This window comes from Xenopus laevis, chromosome 6S (assembly GCF_017654675.1).
Source record: "Xenopus laevis strain J_2021 chromosome 6S, Xenopus_laevis_v10.1, whole genome shotgun sequence".
Taxonomy (NCBI): Eukaryota; Metazoa; Chordata; class Amphibia; order Anura; family Pipidae; genus Xenopus; species Xenopus laevis.
Genome location: NC_054382.1, coordinates 12143353 through 12161459, shown reverse-complemented (window position 1 = coordinate 12161459; position 18107 = coordinate 12143353). Strand labels below are relative to the sequence as shown.

Here is an 18107-nt window from a genome sequence, read left to right as displayed (position 1 = left end):
TAAGGGATTCTGGCCTGATCCATGCTCTTTATGGGTCGACTTTTCAACCCGTTCAGATGGTTTAGTTTAATGGTTATATGTACTGTACCGTAACTGAGGAGATGCTGTTTTTAGTCATTCTGGTTGGTATCAAGTTCATACGGTAAACAGGGAGCAGCTCATTGGGTTTATCTACTAAAGACTTAGGGGCAAATTCACTAAGATTCGTAGTTGCGCCAGGCGTAACTTCGCCGCACTTCGCCAGGCGTAGTTTCGCCAGCGCTCCGCAAATTCACTAAAATCCAAAGTTGCGCTCAGGGGTAGCGTAAGATTGCGAAGTTGCACTAGCGTTGATTAGCTAAGCGAAGCAAAGTTACGCTAGCGATGGTTAATTTGCATACGGCGCCAAATTAAAATTTCAATGGAGGAATATGTAGCAGCACTACAAATGCCTGGGAAACCTTCAAAACATCAAATAAAATGTTTATTTTGCCCTACACATGTGCCCACTGTATAGTTAAGTTGCCATGAGTTAGGAAATGTAGGGGGGAAGGAGGGGAGCCCCAAAAATTTTTTCGATCTTTTTCAGCCTATCACCCATAATATAGAAAATACGCCAGCGTTTTTTGGCACTTAGGAAAAATTTGAAGCAATCACTATCTACTCTATTGTGCTTCGCCTGGTCTGAGGTGGCGAAGGAAGTGTAGCGTAAAAGGTAGCGTTCAGTACACTGCGAGCGATAGTGAATTTGCGTAGTTACGTCCGTTGCCAGGCGTAAGGGTGCGAAGTAACACTAATGAATTTACGCCAGCGTTCGTTAGTGAATTTGTGAAGTAACGAAAATGACCAACGCTAGCGAATTGACGCTAGCGTTAGGCACTTCGGCGCTTAGTGAATTTGCCCCTTAAGATCATAAATGATCATAGCTAGTGAAGGCTACCACTTTGTAGAGTAGATGAATGTCTTGGCAGCATTTATCTGTGTTACCCGGCACCGTTTGGACAACTTTGCATCAGTGACTCAGATCTGGGGGTCAGCGCGAAGTCTCCGTGGATAGGATCAGAAATTGTTCTGCAGTTGATTCATTTAAAGAGATGCTGTAATGAAGTGTATAAAACACAAAAGCAGTTGAGTTCCTTTTCATGTATATGTATCTATTAGGAAATATATGTGAGTACTCATTTCCTATGCTAAAATCATTATGAAACCCCAATGTTTACTATCATTGGTATCTAAACCTACTGCCAGCCTATCCAGTAGTGTGCTGGACAAATAAATAAAGATAAGTGAGGATCTATACAGATTTATTGTTACCTTAATAATTGTATGTATCTGTAACCATGTTAAAACCAAAGGGGATTGGACATTTAAGAAATCAAAGGTGACCATGAACCCAATTATTCCTTGACTCTCATTTTCTAGGTGTATCGCACTTCAGAATCTTCAGGATTTTCAGAATCTTTAGCCAGCAATTCATTTGCTAAAGAAGGTTGATTTGGAGTCTAGAAAGTTTAAGGTTGTTTTTGGAAACCTTTTTTTATGGGTGGAGTAACTATTAGTGATGTGCGGGCCGACCCGATAATGTCGGGACCCGTGGGTTGGGCGGGTTCGGGTCGACCTCGCACTGCTCCTCGCTGGTGGCAGGCGGGTGCGGGTTGAGCTCTTATCCTGCTCTCCCTGCCCGCCACCTTCAAATGCCGGCTTCCGTCTTCCGGGTTCCGGTTTTATAGTCTCGCGTCTGCTTGCCCCGCCCCTTTTGTGACTCATCGGCAGGGATCTATAAAGGACCCCGGAAGCACGGGTGCGGGTGGGCGCGGGATGGAGCAGGGCGGGTTATGGTCAGGTGTGGGTCAGATAAACCCTGACCCGCACATCACTAGCAACTATGTATTTTATATATATTTGTATAATGAAATATAGTTTTAATATGTGTGCCTAGAAACAATTGCGGTGTTTGGAAAATTATTTGTGTAGCCAGGGCATGGGGATGGACATCAGGTCCCCCATTCTGGTGCACAAACAAGATTCTGAGATGATACAAGGCTTTCCTTAAAAGCAGTGTGCACAAAATGGCTCCTGCCTACTTGCTATACTTATAAGTTCCCAGACTGAAGCAAACAAGATTCAAATAATTTATATAGTAATTAAAGTTCATTTTGCTTGACTGATGTGATAAAATAGGATTACGAATAATTTTTTTGGGTGACAGGTCCCCTTTAAGAGCCGTGGGTACACTCGGATGCACAGGGCACCCATGTGGATTCCGTTGTTCACCAACACCCTTTTGGGGCCCGGGCTTTCTGCTGCAGAACCTACAAGGAGTAGTGCATAATTAGTGAGTCCAAAACGAGGTACTGGCAAGGATTCAGACAAGAGGTAGTTGAGGAACACTCAAAGGGTCAAGGCAGGCAGCAGGAATCAAAGTCAATAATCAGGAGTAAAAAAACAGGAATTCAAACACAGAAAAAAAACTCTTTCGTAGGATCTGTAAACAGTAGCCAGCTAGGGCACAGTCCAAATGGAGAATCAGCTTTTTAAATGGAACTTGCGCCAAAATATGACGTCATGACACTCGGTGTCAAAAACACGAGCGTCATGATGCTCCGCGTCAAACGCCAGCAAAGTGACACTGGCGTTAGTTCAAAGCAAGTGACGTCAACGCCGGGCGTGCCTGCGTCCCCTCAGCCAAGAAGAGACACGCCAGGAGGCACGAATACCGGAGGATCTCCCGCGCGTCTTACAGGGACATTATGAATCAAGGAAACAAATAGTGTCCCATTAACTACATCAAACAACTCACTGATATCCTTTAAGATGAAACAAGGCCTGTGGAGTTCGATGCTGTAGGAATGGTGTATATATCCATAGACCCTCGTGCTGTGGCAGAAAATCATCCTAGAATCCTCAGGCAAATGTGGTAGTTCTGCAGGCACAAACCTTGTCTATCCATGATCTATGGTTGGTTTTATGTTCCTGATACTCACTGTAAAGGTGAGGGATCCATGATGCAAAAGCCCATAGTCTAATAGCCTTACTAATTTGGAAGTGCTGTATGACGTAAGCTGCTGTTCCAGCCTGCAAGGAAATGAAGCCAAATACTTGGCATCGCATAATGTGACAGTGAAATGTGCAACAGAGAAAGCCAATTTGTGGTTCCCCAACTGTTACTAAACTATGACTCCCACGATCCGGAGCCGCATATTGGCTGTCCTTTCTGTATCCAGATGGTGTAGCAAGTAGCGCATATTGACTTCACTAGAAAATTTTGGGACTGTAATCCTTGAATAGTATAATATTTACATTTGACGTTCACAGCCTCTGACTACACTTCTTCTGAATGTTGGATACTGATATTTTTGCAGGTATTTCCCAGATAAGGGATCTTTCTATAATTTGCATTCAGTACGCTTTAAGTCTACTAAAAGATAATTTAAGCATTAAAAGTATTGGTTTGTTTTCTCCAGTAAGGATTAGATCTTCGTTTGAATCAAGTACAAGGTACTGTTTTATTATTACAGAGAGTTTTAAAATGTTAAATTATTTGATTAAAATGGAGGCTATGTGACCTGCAATCAAAGCTATCTGGATAATGGGTTTCCAGATAACGGATCCTATACCTGTGGGGGCAGCCTAGTTTAATTGGGACCATGCAGTTGAGAGCAATTAGTTTCTACCTCGTTTTGCATATTCACTGCATTTTCATCCTTGTTAGAGAAAAAGTTGCATTATAGGATAAGTAAACCTTTAAAATAAGTGAATGTAAAATTGATGAGAGGGCTATTCTAAGCACTTTTTTTAATTTACATTTATTATTTATTTTCTTTTATTCCAAGATATTAAGGGATACATGTAATGTTAATATGAATTTATTTTGTTTAGGGATGCACCGAATCCAGGATTCGGCCTATTTCAGCAGGATTCGGATTCGGCCGAATCCTTCTGCCTGGCCGAACTGAATACGGATCCTAATTTGCATATGCAAATTAGGGACGGAGAGGGAAATCACGTGACTTTTTGTCACAAAACAAGGAAGTAAAAAATGTTCCCCCTTTCCCATCCCTAATTTACATATGCAAATTAGGATTTGGTTCGGTATTTGGCCCAATCTTTTGAGAAGGATTCGGGGGTTTGGCCGAATACAAAATAGTGGATTCAGTGCATCCGTAATTTTGTTACAACAGCCCCACCTGATGGTCATTTTCCCACCAGTCTGACCACGAAGTAGTCAAGGAAATTTTCAGGAGAAAGAAGAAGCTGCTCTGATGTTCTTCTGATTAGGACCAGTCATGCATGCCAAAGAAAAAACCAACATCTAAATACAATCCATAGACGATCATTTGTTAAAGTCTGTTTGGGAGGCACCACTACTGCCCTGGCCACTTTGTTACGTCTATGGCCAATTTTGTATTGTTAGAAACAAAGGATTCTCACCACTTATAATAAATGTTAAAATTGAGCTCAATCTGCAACTGTAAAAAGGCCATTGAAATCCAAATAGGCTGCTTCAAAGGAAAGGTCATCCTCTGTCTCCTGCATAGCAATTGGCAAGGACTTCAAAGGAAATGCTGAAATGCTGCGTAGATAATGCTGAAGCAACAATATCTCCAATATCTAGCGAATCTCTGATTCATGATGCATGCCAGTAACAAAACAAATGTATGGTGTTGTCATGATTAAAAGATAAACTTTGATAAAGGCATAGATAAGGTTAAAATAAGCCTGATTTGGGCACTGAATTGTAATGTAGGCATAGCCCCCAGGTGCCCCCTTGCCATCTCATGCCAGTATATTGTCAAGTAAAGAACAGATCTATGAACAGGGTTGTAGCCTCTCCAGTTTTCAACTGGACAGCTGTTTTTTGGAAGGGCTGTCTGGGTGAAAACTGCCTGTCCAGGTTAACAAATTAGAAACAGGACACCGAAGTTATTTACATGGCGATCAGCCAATCACTGTTTGTCACGTCACGGATGTCATTAAACTCTCCTCTGACGTCACCAGCCCCCCCCTGACATGACCAGCCTGTCCCCCCTACGTCACTAGTCCACCCCCTAACGCCATCTGCCCTGCCCCCTGCCCGGATTCATCAAATTGAAAAGGTGGCAACCCTATTTATGTAGATGAATGGAACCTTGATGTTCTTCTTGCAGTTCCATACACTCTTGTTAGGGATCATAATATTGATCTCTATTTAAAGTTAGAGGGTTTCTTCATCTTCATGTTTTTGTCTTATTTGACTGATTGTCAATTTTATTTATCAAAAGCTGTGTAAAAAGTGGAATAAGTATTATTTTTTTTCTGTGCTGCATTTTACACAGCCATTGCCACCAACTCCTTTGAATTCATGTTGGTGTAAATTCTGGTGTATTTGTTTTATACATAACAAAGCCTTAAAGGAATTGTTCATTGTAAAAATAAAAACTTGCTAAATACATGTGCAAAATAAAAAATGTTTCTAATATAGTTAGTTAGCCAAACATGTAATGTATAAAGGCTGGAGTGATTTGATGTAAAACAAGTCAGTCAGAACTCTACTTCCTGCTTTTCAGCTCTCCTGGCAACCAGGCAGTAACCAATCAGAGACTTGAGGGGGGCCACATGGGTCATTTCTGTTGCTTTTGAATCTGAGCTGAATGCTGAGGATCAATTGGAAACTCACTGAACAGAAATGTACCATGTGGCCCCCCTTCAAGTCGCTGACTAACTCAGAGTTAGAGAGCTGAAAAGCAAGAAGTTGGATTCTGGCTGTTTTATTAGACATCTGTTCACTCCAGCCTTTATATATTACATTTTTGGCTAACTAACTATATTAGAAACATTTTTTATTTTGCACAGCCTATCTATTTACACAGTTTTTATTTTCACACTGAACTGTTCCTTTAATATTCAGAAACTTTGTCAATGGGGAAGTTTGATTAGGTTAAACACTGAGGCTTTTTGAATATGTATCCAATTTTGTTATGTTTTGTTAGCCGAGGATGAGTAGAGTATATCAGTGCTTTATTAGCAGGTTCATGCAGCCATTACACAACAGTAAGCAACTCTAACACCACATTTACTCTTGGCATGAAAAAGTTCTTTATAGCAGTAAGAGCAGTTTCATAAGTCTTATCAGGTAATGGTAATGTATAGATGCTCCCAGGCAGTGAATAAGTAAATCACACTTTCTAGCAGCAGAAATCTCCCCTTGGTCAGCAGTAATAATGTAGTTTTCAAACATATGGATCTAAACAGTAAAAGGTATGGTAGACTCACTAGGGTTTGGGAGAAAAGGTGCAGGCTGCTGCAGAGGTAGAAGAGACATCTTGTCGCCAATTTGTTTTTTGTTTTTTTTTGCATATGCAAATTAGGATTCGGATTCGGTTCAGCCAGGCAAAAGGATTTGGTCAAATCGGAATCATGCTGAAAAAGGCCGAATCCTGGATTCGGTGCATCCATACTCTGTACACCACATAGTTTGGTAAATCCATGCAAATTGGCCATCAAAGTATTCAGTAGAACCCCGCGTTTATATTTAGGATGTTTTTTCTTGGAACCTAATGCTATGTGGGAGATTCAAACTTGCATATCGACAATTTTGAGATGATTTTTCAATTTTTATAGAAACTTCTAAGTTTTGAAACGTTTGAAAGTTTGGTAATTAGGGGTAGAAAGACATGGTTACCCATTTTGTATTTGGAGAAATGTGTACTTTCTAAAAAATATACGGTTTTCTGGGGGTAAACCTATTGTTCCAGGATTGTTTTTGGTTTTGAAATCTAAAGTATTCCTTATATATTCCACATATTTGGCATTGGCACATTCAAGAAACTTTAGGCTTTTTTTTAAATTTGTGTACATAAAATAAATTTGTTTTGGTATAAATCCATTTATCATAAAAAACAACACTTTCTTTTTTTTAAGGCAAATTTAGAAAGTTTAGGTTCTCCTAAAATAAACAATGTGTAAGTTTCATAGATAAACTAAATCTCCTTCAGGAAATGCCTCTAAAATAAGAGCATAAAAAAAAAAAAACACTTGGCACATGGTGCAAATGAATTGCTAAATTCTGCTGGTACTTAAAGGGATAAAACAATAGAAATAGAACAAATGCTCATTACAAGGCCTATTTGCTGAATTCATATTGGACAAGGTAGTTTACTGTCCCTTTAAAACGAATGAGGCACTGGTAGGTAATTTAAGTCATAGGGGTCATTAAACCTCTTGAAAGAGTTTCATAGTATTTCCATGTGCAGGTAATACCTGATCTATTTAAGCCCTTTGAGTTGGAAACAAGTGCATTGTTTATCTCCAATACCATAAATAAGGAGGACACAGTGTCTGACTGGCCCACCGGGATACCAGGAAAACTCCCAGTGGGCCCACTTGTTTCTAAACATTTGGCTTATTTCATGGTCATTCTCTATTTCTTTATGGGTAAAAATGCTAAATATTGGGAGAATATTGCAAGTATATATAAAAGACTAGCAGAATAAAGAGGTTGAGTGAGTAGAGGAGGAATAATAGTTTGGAAACATCCACTGTCTAAGGTTTTCTGTTGGGTTCATGGTCTTATGTTTTCTGTTGGGCTCACGGTTTTAGGTTTTCTGGTGGGCCCAAGATCTAAGGCTTTCTGGTGGGCCCCTGGCCCAGTCTGACACTGGGTGGACATGTAAAAAAGAGGTGGATCAGGCTCAGAGGTTAAGCCTTCTGGATTTCAATTTACTAAAAACCTTGATAGAAAAACACCATAAAATTATTTTTCCTTTGATATTCTTACATGTTCATGATCAAACGCAGCTGTATCTCAGCAGTGCTAGCACAGATCTTATTGGAAAAACAGAAATGATAAATAATGGGACTTTCCAGGAGTCCGCAGATTGAGAGCAGAACGCCATTAGGCTACGTATATTTGCTGTAGTTTCACCTTCAAATCTAGGACCTTGGTGGTTTTCATATTTGCTCATTTCATAATCACAAACAGCCTTGTTTCAATGCATCGCTTAATGTAAATGCCACCTTGATATTTTCTGGGTAGGTAAGCCAGACCTTTGGGTTCCATCTCTTGTTTACTTTTCATGCTGATGTGAGAAATTTCATTTAGAAAGAATTAGCATGATATCACTGTGTATTCAGCCCTGTGTGCCTTTTATTAGAACGGCCCCTTAATGTTAGTGGTTGAAGATACCTTACCCAAACAAAGGTTTCAGATTCTATGAATGAATGCAAAACCAAACACACATTGCTCCCTATAAATATGCATGGATACATGCTTGAAAACAGCTATCATTTTTTTTCCAGATTTTCTGTATGTATTTAGAGTAGTGGTTTTTAAAGTTTTTCAGTTCACATAAATTGAACAAGGTTACAAATATATGGACTTGTGTATAAGTCATTTATGCATAGGTCCACGTTCACAAATCTCACCTTAAATTACCTATAAGCTCAGCTTTTAGGTTTCAAATTTTTTAGGTCTAGAGAACAGAATTATAACCCAACAATAAAACCAAAACAACTAAAGTGTTTCAAAGTAATGAAAATACAGTATAATGTTCTGTTGCCCTGTACTGGTAAAACTGGTGTGTTTGCTTTAGAAACAAAACTATAGCTTACAAACAAGCTGCTGTGTAGCCATGGGGGCAGCCATTCAAGCACAGGATACACAGTAGATAACAGATAAGTACTACTATAGTTTATATAAACAAGCTGCTGTGTAGCCATGGGGGCAGCCATTCAAGCACAGGATACACAGTAGATAACAGATAAGTACTACTATAGTTTATATAAACAAGTGGCTGTGTATCCATGGGGACAGCCTTTCAAGCACAGGATACACAGTAGATAACAGATAAGTACTACTACAGTTTATATAAACAAGCTGCTGTGTAGCCACGGGGGCAAATTTTAAAAACTTTGAAATTCAAAAAGACCAACCAAAATTAAATCAAAGTTTTTTTTGGCCAAATAGATCAATTTTCGATCGAAAAGGTCCATTTTCGATTCAAAGTAATAGCACATTCGATCAAATTCGATTTGAAGTTTTTCAAAAAAAAATATAGTTTTTCAAAGTCCACCAATTTACTCCAAATAGTTTCTAGGAGGTCCCTCATAAGCTAAAACAGCAATTCGGCAGGTTTTAGATGACGAATGGTCGAATTTTTAAAGAGACAGTACATGATAAATCTCGAAATTCAAATTTTCTAATTTTTTTCAAATTCAAATCGAATTTGCACTATTCCCTAGTCGAAGTACACAAAAATTAGCTCAAAATTCGATTTTTCAATTCTAATCTTCACTTCGACTGTTGATTTTGATTTTTCATCCGATTTTCACTATTTTTTCGGATTTTCGCCCGAAAACTCAGAATTTTGCATAAAACTCTGAAAACTTCGGGGTATTGCCAAAAACCCAGCACACATCAAAAAATCATTGGGAATTCTCCCATTGACTTATATGCCACCTCGACAGGTCTGAGATGCCAGATTTTCCGATACAGACTTTTCCATAAATTCCGAAAAATTAGGGATTTTTTTAAAAGTCCGATTTTATTTAAAAAAATCACAAATTTTTCGTTATTTTTGCATTCAGAGTTTAGTAAATAAACCCCTTAGTATTTTAAAGACCACCATTTTTTTGACATCCGTGATAAAAAAAGAAATGGTAGCTAATAGGCCCCTTGTACTTCGATAGGTTGCTGCCCTTTTCCCATCTTATCTAATGATTGGCCAAGTTGTAACATCTGCAGATCAACCAATTAAAAGGATAAAAGCCCTATTTATTTTTTATCACTAGAATTTCGTTTTCATTTTTCAACCCGATTTGCATGAATGTAACTTTCCAAAAACAGGTTTACACAGTTTATGACACGAGCATGCTGCTTCTAATTCAGCCTTTAATTTATATAAAAGGCTCCTGAAACTGACCTTCGTTTATCTTGTCGCCTCGCGTTTCTTTCCGAGTCTCCGTAAATGACAAGAAAATAAGGTGCGAATGTTTTTGAAGAAAATTATATATGACTTGCCTCGACTCTGTCTCACCTAATAGCTCTAGAGAGTTAATTTTCATCCGCCATGCACCGGCCCTACATTAGCAATATCTTTCTACATTCTAGTAATCTTCAGTGACCTTCCTGGGCCAACCACTGAAATTGATTTTTTCGCAAAGTGTCACCTATGTTATAAATTGGTTCAGACTTGCATCTGTCTGAGTAGAGAGGTTTAAACTCAACACCTATAGGGAAAGATGTATTGTAACATAATAAATACAGTATATTTCCCTACCACTACCTTACCTGCACGGATTTGTATATTTTTTTTTTATAAATATTTATATAAATTTATATACTTATTTAATATATTTGATATTTATAAAATTGTTTAATAGAAACAAAAACTCTTGGCTGAGATACAGCTATTTATCCAATTCCAAAGTTAATCGTTTATACTGCTCATTTTATATGCTTTGGTCAGAGCAACATAGACTAGATTAGACATTAATTAGTTTGCTGGGCTGGGAAATTGCTTCATTTCTCTTTGTCACATTTTACTATCTTTTCTGCCTATCTGTTTACCAGTGTCTGTCCCTCGCTTTTCTTTTCTGTGTTTGATAAGGTTCCAAATGAGAACGTGCTATCAAATATCCCCTCACAGCTCACAAAAAGCATGAATTTAGTTCTACGATTGATAGGCTGCCGTGGTTAGCATGTCAACCATCCTATTTGCACGTCAGGTTAGTAGGTGAACTGAACTATATATGGAGCAGAGTTTATTGAGGCATCTGGTGCAAGCCGTATGCGAGACATAATATTCATTTCAGTAGGGATAAAGGGTGAATATGCGTTCCTGATGCTTCAACAAAATTGTTCCACTTGCATGTCATAAACATATTTCCCTGCTTTTCAAGACCTGCTGTTTTACCTTCAAAAATATTCTTTTTTTAAAAAAATAAGGAGCATAGGGGCTGATTTAACAAAATTCTGAAAGTTCGTAGAACGTTAGTTTCGTTAGCCTTAGCCCAAACAAACACATTTTTTGTATAGTTACTTGATCAGAGTTTTTTTTTTTGTAACTTACATTTTTATTAATTTTCAAAATAAACAAGCAGAAAGAACAGAGTACGAAGTACATCAATATTACATAGAGTGCAAGCAGTTCCAACCAACACCTCTAAGTAAAGCAATAGACTACGTTTAAGTATTGAAATCGACATAGAATCGATATAGAAAACAGAGGTGGGGGGGAGTTGTACCTCACAAACAGACATCATAGCTGTAGCTTATCAATAAGTACCAAGAAAATTTAAGAGCAGTCGGTTCTAGTCAGGAGGTAGTGGTCCCAATTGCCCCAGATGTTGCTATGCAAGTCTAACGTATTATTGATGCGGGCAGTCATTTCCTCAAACTTCTTGTTGCTCTCTAGTCTAAGAGTTATTTCTTGAATAGTGGGGATGAGTGGAGTCTTCCATTTGGAAGTAATCGCCAATCTGGCGACTGTGGATCAGAGTTTTTTTTGTAATGTATTACGTGTAAAAACAATAAAATCTACGATAAGTAAAAGTTGTTAAGGTCATATAGAAGTCAATGGAAATTCCCTTTCTTTTTTTTTTTTTGCAAAGATCAGCGTTTCGTTCATGGTTTTAGAGGTTTTCAGAGATCAAAATGTTCATTGTCATAGACATTTTTTGTTCGTTCAAAAAAAATTTGTTTTATTTTTGATTTTCAGTGCCAACTTTAGTTCTTTTTGTACTCTTTGAACTTTTTGTATTCGGAAATTTTAATAACCTTCACGGCATTTGTGGTTTTTGAGTAATAGAGTTTAATCGTTGTTTCAAAAACCTCCAAAACCACTAAAATTCAAACTTGAATAATTAGGTCTCTACGTTGTTTCCATGGTTTAATATTTCAAGGTGAATAGGCACAATGATAGTTTATTTATAATTCGTTTTTCGATCAATTTAGCAGTTTACTGACAATTTCTAGACTCTCAAAGTGTTATTTATCAAAATCTTAAATTTTTCTCACTATTTTCTGAAAACCACTCTGACCAAATACAAAGACTCCCCCAACCCTATTTATCAATACATTTTCACAAAAATGTCTTGTGTGGGAAACTGTGAGTTTTTCAGATTTGACACCTGAAACCTGCAACTTTTTCAGATTTTATGCCCAAAACCACAAAATCTTCAGATTATTGAACAAAACCTAGTGCAGATCAGGATATCAGAATATCTGCCAGTGGCTCTTACATGAACTTGGCAGGTCTGAGTTAGAGTAGTTTTTTATTCAGACTTTTAATACCATCGGGTTTCATAAATCTTAAAAAATTAGACTTTAATAACTAACCCCCCTATGGGCTTATTTATCAAAAATCGAATTGTGAGGTTTTAGAATTTTTTCTACCCACAACTCACAATTTAAAAAAATTGGAATGTTTGCTTATTTATTAAAAATCCCAATATAAAAAACCTTGATTGATTAAAATCGTGGAATAAAACTCACACACCTCGAAAATGAGAGTTAATAAGCTCAAAAAACACAAATTTGTGAGTTTACAAGCTCAAAAAAAACTCGAAAAACTTGAAAACCTTGAATTAAAAGAATGGCTTGAATTTTGCTTTTGAGTTCTATATGAACTTGCAAGCTTTTAGATGCTGAAGATTTACATTTCAGTTTTTAAATACCAAACATTCAAGTTTTTGAAAATATAACTCAAATTTGTGAGTTTCTGTGCAAAAAAATTATAAATTTGAATTTGAACTTTGATAACTCAAACATTAGTGTTTTTTAAATCATTATTTCAATTCACAATATCTAGAACAAAAAAAAATTGAATTGTGTAAGAAAAATACAAAGGTTGTAATTAACTCCAATAAAACCCTGTCTGCTGCCCAGTTTTATTCATATTCAAAAGAGGTTTCTTTACCTTTCATTTATTGGTTCAGATAGGCTCAACCTGAATTCTTCTTCCTCATCCTCAGCTTAACCTAATTTATTTCTCTGTTTGATCTGTAGAAGTCTCAAGTTATGCTCAGAAATGAAAATATACTGATAAAGATATTTTTTAATTGTTGATGATAAAAAATATGGCTCAGCAGGACTTCAAACACACTTGCATCCTGTTCTTTTTGATATCTTAAATTAAAATGCAAAATATCTAGGGATTTGTAGGTTGAAATGGACCTCTTTATGAACAAAGTCTTCTTGCAACCTACAACTCCCCATATGCTTTAGTTCGGGCTCCCTTCTACCACCTCACACAGGAGAAAAACTGAGGTCCTCTACAACCCTTCATACAATTTCTTGTGTATATCATGAGGTATTATGGCATGACAGAGGCTATGGAGGAGAAATATAGTGAGTAGAAAGCAAGCACACTGGAACATAAGGCTGTTGTTGCAAGTTAAGCATTGCAATTTTTTTAATGCAGAAGTGCAATGTTTCGTGGGAATGCTCCTTTGTTAAGCTTGACAAAGGTGCGTGCCCCAAAACATTGCACTTCCACATCACTGGGCACCAAGCAATTCTATAATAATAATTATTTGACAAGCACGTGTGTGCAAAAGCTTTTTCTTTCCTAAGAGAAATATAGTGATACTTGACTTCTCTTACTGAAGCAATAGATGTAGGGGGATATTTATCAAAGTCCGAATTTATATCAACATGTTCTGCCAAAATCTACAATTACATCCGCACGGGTTTTTTCTACTTATTTAATATTAGATTTTTCTAAAAATGTGGTTTGCCTGAAAAAATATGAATTTCACGATTTTTTCGGATCTTCCACCAGATAACTCCGATTTTGTATGCTTTTTTCCCGAAAACTCAGAAATCTCATCAAATAATCATTGGGACTTCTCCCATTGACTTATATGCAACATCGACAGGTCTGAGATGCCGGATTTTCTGATTCGGGATTTTACATCCTCGGGGTATAATAAATTCCTATAAATTTGTGATTTACTAAAAGTTTTTTCGGGTTTTTTGCATTCGGGGGTTTAGTAAATAACCCCAGTAGTGTTAGTGGGTGACATGCTTTGGGCCTCCCCCCATTATCAGTGTGGTGAGGGTACATAAAAGAGGATAAATTGGGCCCATTCATTGTCCAGGACCAATATCACCTTCTTGTTACGGAGGTTGACGTATATCGGGATAGGGGGTCATGCATTGGGCCACCTCCATTGCTAATGTGGTGGGTGTCTTTTAAATAGAATAACTTGGGTTTCATTCATTGTTCAGGACCAGTAACACCTTATTCTCAACAAGGTTGAAGGTCATTGAGCTTGAGATTGGGGCCCTGTTTATTGTATAGGACCAGTACAACCTTCTTGCCAATGAGTTTGAGTGGATATTTGTAATTTAACCTTTCATTAAAAGCCTACCTTAAAAAATAAAGAAGCAATAAAAATAAACGGAAATTATAAAAATATAATTTATGCCAATTTCCATTAAGAACAACAATAATATATTTAAAAAATCTGCTATGGGATATTCCTTGTTTCTGATGAGGCAAAGATTGTAGCAACCAATCACCAATTAGGTTTTACTACCCTTTTATAGTTTTTATAATGTAAGCAAACTTTTTTCCTGTGGAGTTCCGGAATCCACTCCAAAATTAGTAAATTCAAACACTAACATATTCATACACTGGATCTAATATACCAGAAATAATGAAAAAGTAGCAATTTTATTAGATTTTCTTATCTTTTTAGGTTGCTCTGAAAATATTTACTTGCCATGTTTTACAGGGTAAAATACCATTAAAGCCGATATTTTTTTTGTGCTTTGATTTTCCAACTCAGATAGTCGCTGATAAGTAATGAAACATCTTTATACCTCCTCTTTAATCTTTCCCGTTGTGCCGACTTGGCACAGAACATTATCCTAAAAAGAGAGAAGCTGAGAATTACATCATTTCTTTCCCATAAATTGCCTGTAAACTCTGTGCCTTTCAATTTAGAAAAAATATTTAGTCTGACAATAGGGACAGGTAGTGTTCGAAAAGAATGCATTTGTGGCAAGGCTTTTTGTTCTGCCGTCGAACTGTTATTTACACAGCCATTACCCGTGGGCAGTTACTTAATGAGCTTGAAGCGCCAAAGATCACAAAGCAGGTCAACAAAGTCACCACTTAATATATAAAGAGGTTGAGGCTGAGAATGAATAGACCAGATGTTTTCTCTCAATTTCCACCATTCTCATATATAAATATAGGTAACAAGTGACGTCAAACTGCAAGCGGTGAATGTCATTGGCGTGCACTTCTGAGATTGACTTTCTACTGCTGTGAATAAGTTCCTGCTTCCTTTCATCACCCACTGAGATTTAAAATAAACCTTTTTTCCCCCTATGAAAGATGCAGAAAAAAAAAATAACAGTTCTCTAGTTTCTTTGTTTTTTTTTTTTTCTTTGTTTCAACACTTTTTTTTTCTTTTTTTTATAAAACTCCTGGTAGAAGAAGGTGAGTAAAGAGCTTGCAGCTGTTGTTCCCGGCATTCAGCTTTTATATATTCTTGTCATGTCAAAGCCACGCTGAGTGGGGTAGAAATGAAACAATAATGTGCTAATAGACAAACGCTAGGCAGGAGCCAGTGACACAATGAGAGCATGAAAGAGAAAGTTTTAATTAACCAAAGGGAAAAAAAGCCCATCAATGAGGAGAGCGTGTATGCATTGAAACTAGAGGAGCTCTAAGTGCAAACAAAGAAGGCAGCTGATGGCGGAGAGGGTGTTTCTGCGCAGTTATACCCACAGGACAAAGTGAACCACTGAGTAAGGCAAACTGTAATAATCAAAACCTTATTATGATAGAGATAAAGCATTGACTGGATGATATAAATTAAAGCATTGGTTTATTTAGTGTATCTAACATGCTTAGACATAGAAACGTATGCAACACAGAATTGATTGTTTTGCTATAATATTATTAAGCTAAGTACATGTGATCAGAGCCGCCATCAGAAATCACGGGGGCCCTCATGATTTTCTGGGCCCTCAAACTCGCTTCCACGCCCCACTCAGATCCCACCCACACCACAGTCAAAAGGTCACAGAGACATCAATGCTAAAACAGTAACCCCCCAAGTTATAAAAAGTCATTGGTGGTCAGTTCTCCCCTACAAGTTAAAAAAAATATTGGTGGCTAGGGCCTCCCTATAAGTTAAAAAAAATTTGTGCCCTGGGTCCCCCATTGGTGGCCAGGGATTAAAAAAAATTGGTGTTCACTGGAACTTACTTTTAAAGGTTTTCTTTATTCTCTACTTCTTCTATTTACCAGCTTCCCCGGCATTTTCGTAATGGCGGCATTCGTCTCCTTTCACAGCATTCTGTTCCATTTTGCGGCATTCAGTGATTTCCGGTGGCTTTCTCCAACTTAAAATGATACTTCATTTTCTATTAAATTCTATTAAATTTTACAAGTTAAAAGTTTCTGCACAATTATGGCAACCCCCTCAGGGATAAATACGGGGGTAAGAAAGTTAATGTAAAAAGCATCAGGCAAATACTTTTTTGGCAAAATTATAAATAGCATATAGATGATATAAAAAAAGCTAATAGCAAAAGTGCTTAGTGCAGAGCTGCTCAACAACATGGTTATGGACCATATTAAGCCCCCAATATGTTATTGATGTCCTTATTTTGTTATACTTTAACCAGACCTAACCCAAGAGGCTCTGACATCCAAGGCAATTCTGAACCTGCTTGCCACCCTCCACAACTATTCTACCCACTGCTCACCAACAAAACCCCCTTGCTAACACCCAACTACTTTGCCTGCCATGTTGCAGCCTTTGTAAATCACTGCAATCCTACTGTTCCTCTTATGGACACTTCCTCGTTTACCCAACCTGCTTGCTACTTGTCCACCAAATAGCCCACCTGGTAGCAATTGAAATCCCCTTCTAAGCTTACTTGCCAGCCCAGACTGGAGTTAGAGAAGGCAGCAAAGCCATATGCCTAGGGCCCTACCGCCCCTCCCCCAACGCTCTCTAGGCACATGCCTTGGCTGCCTACCCCTAGTTCCAGTCCTTCCATGAAAATGTGGGTATTATTAGTTAACTAACCAGTATGTAGAGAAAATTGGACAGAACTAATTTTTTGGCTTACTTGGGTGTTCCCATAATGCCACCTTTTTAAATCATGAAAGATCATGTGCAGGACAGTAGTAAGTTGTAATAATTCAAGGGCATTTTGATTAACCTTTAGGCTACCCCACTTCTGATTCAGTAGACCACCTTAAAAATGTGAGCCCCATCCAACAATGTTAAAACCTCTGTGTTAGTGCAATCCTAAACCCTTAGGGAAGTAGACTTCCACTGGTTCAGGAAGCCAATGTTAGAACCCAGGGGGTTTACCAATATGGACAAGGGTTGGAGTACTGAAATGAACTAAATGAGAATCAGATAAACCAGGACCAAACTGGTCAAAACCAGAGCACCCAAGTAAAAGCTCAGTAGATGAATTTAGGACTGGGGATTATAAAAGGAGGGGTGGGGGGGAAGCTGATGGTAATGAGTCCCTACTATTGTGTTGATGAGGAAATATTAAACATGAGACTCTGAAGAGTTAAAGTCATCATTGTTAAATATTTTCACAATCTGAAGAAAGCATAAAACGTCTTTCTAACAACGGTTCTTCTTTTCAGGGTTTGGACCATATTACGGGGGTTATTTATCAAGGTCCTAATTTATCTCAATATCGGCTGCTACAAACTCCAATCTAACCCGCTCTGGTTTTTAACGCTTATTTATTATTACATTTTCCTGAAAATTTGCTTTGCGGGAAAGCTCAGATTTTCACGATTTTTTCGTGAATTTCCCCCAAAATCTCAGAATTTATGGGGGTTTTTACCCTAAAGCTCCGAAATCATAGTGAAATTGCCTGAAACCCCCGGCACAGCCAAAAATCAACGGGACTGTTCCCATTGACTTTTATGCAACCTCAACAGGTTTGAGATGCTGTGTTTTTATATTCTGATTTTTTAGCCCTCTGGGTTTAATAAATTCCGAAAAATTTGTGATTTTTTTTAAAAGTCCGATTTTATAAAAAAAATCACGAACTTTTCGGATTTCGGGGAATTTCTGGTATTCGGAGCTTAGTAAATAACCCCCTAAGACTTTATTCACAAAGGAAGTTGACTTGTTTCTGACTTTATGTC

The 18107-nt window shown here is 37.7% G+C and overlaps 1 protein-coding gene across 2 annotated transcripts in view; it reads left to right on the top strand.

The window, feature by feature from the left end:
• ptprn2.S (protein tyrosine phosphatase receptor type N2 S homeolog) overlaps positions 1-18107 on the top strand; it is a 577776-nt gene that overhangs the window by 175795 nt on the left and 383874 nt on the right. The window lies entirely within an intron of this gene.